The sequence below is a fragment of the Dipodomys ordii genome, unplaced genomic scaffold (genome assembly GCF_000151885.1).
Source record: "Dipodomys ordii isolate 6190 unplaced genomic scaffold, Dord_2.0 Scaffold404, whole genome shotgun sequence".
Lineage (NCBI taxonomy): Eukaryota > Metazoa > Chordata > Mammalia > Rodentia > Heteromyidae > Dipodomys > Dipodomys ordii.
The window spans coordinates 85,381-85,860 of NW_012267620.1; positions in this window are offsets into that span (position 1 = coordinate 85,381).

Consider the following 480-nt stretch of genomic DNA (forward strand, 5'->3'; position numbering starts at 1 on the left):
AAATCCATCCAGTCCTGGGCTTTTCTTGGGTGGAAGTTCTCTTATTGCTGTTTCTATTTCGATGCTTGATATGGATCTGTTAAGTTGGTTTAAGTCATCTTGTTTTACTTTGGGCATGTCAATATTTGCTAGAAATTCATCCACTTCTTCCAGATTCTCAAACTTATTAGCATAAAGGTTTGAGAAGTATTCCTTTACATTGTTCTGAACCTTCTATGGTGATGTTTCCATTCTCATCTCTGAGTTTGTTTACTTAGTGTGTTCTCTTCTTTTTCTGATAAGATTTGGTAAGGGTCTGTTAATTTTGTGAATTTTTTTTTTTATTGTAAAGATACTATACAGAGGGTTACAGTTACATGAGTGAGGTAATGAGTACACTTCCTCTTGAACATTGTTAGCCCCTCCATTGTTTTCCCCCTACCATCCCCTCCCTCCCTCCCTTCCCCGAAGTTCTTTTTTTTTTTTTTTGATTGTGATTAA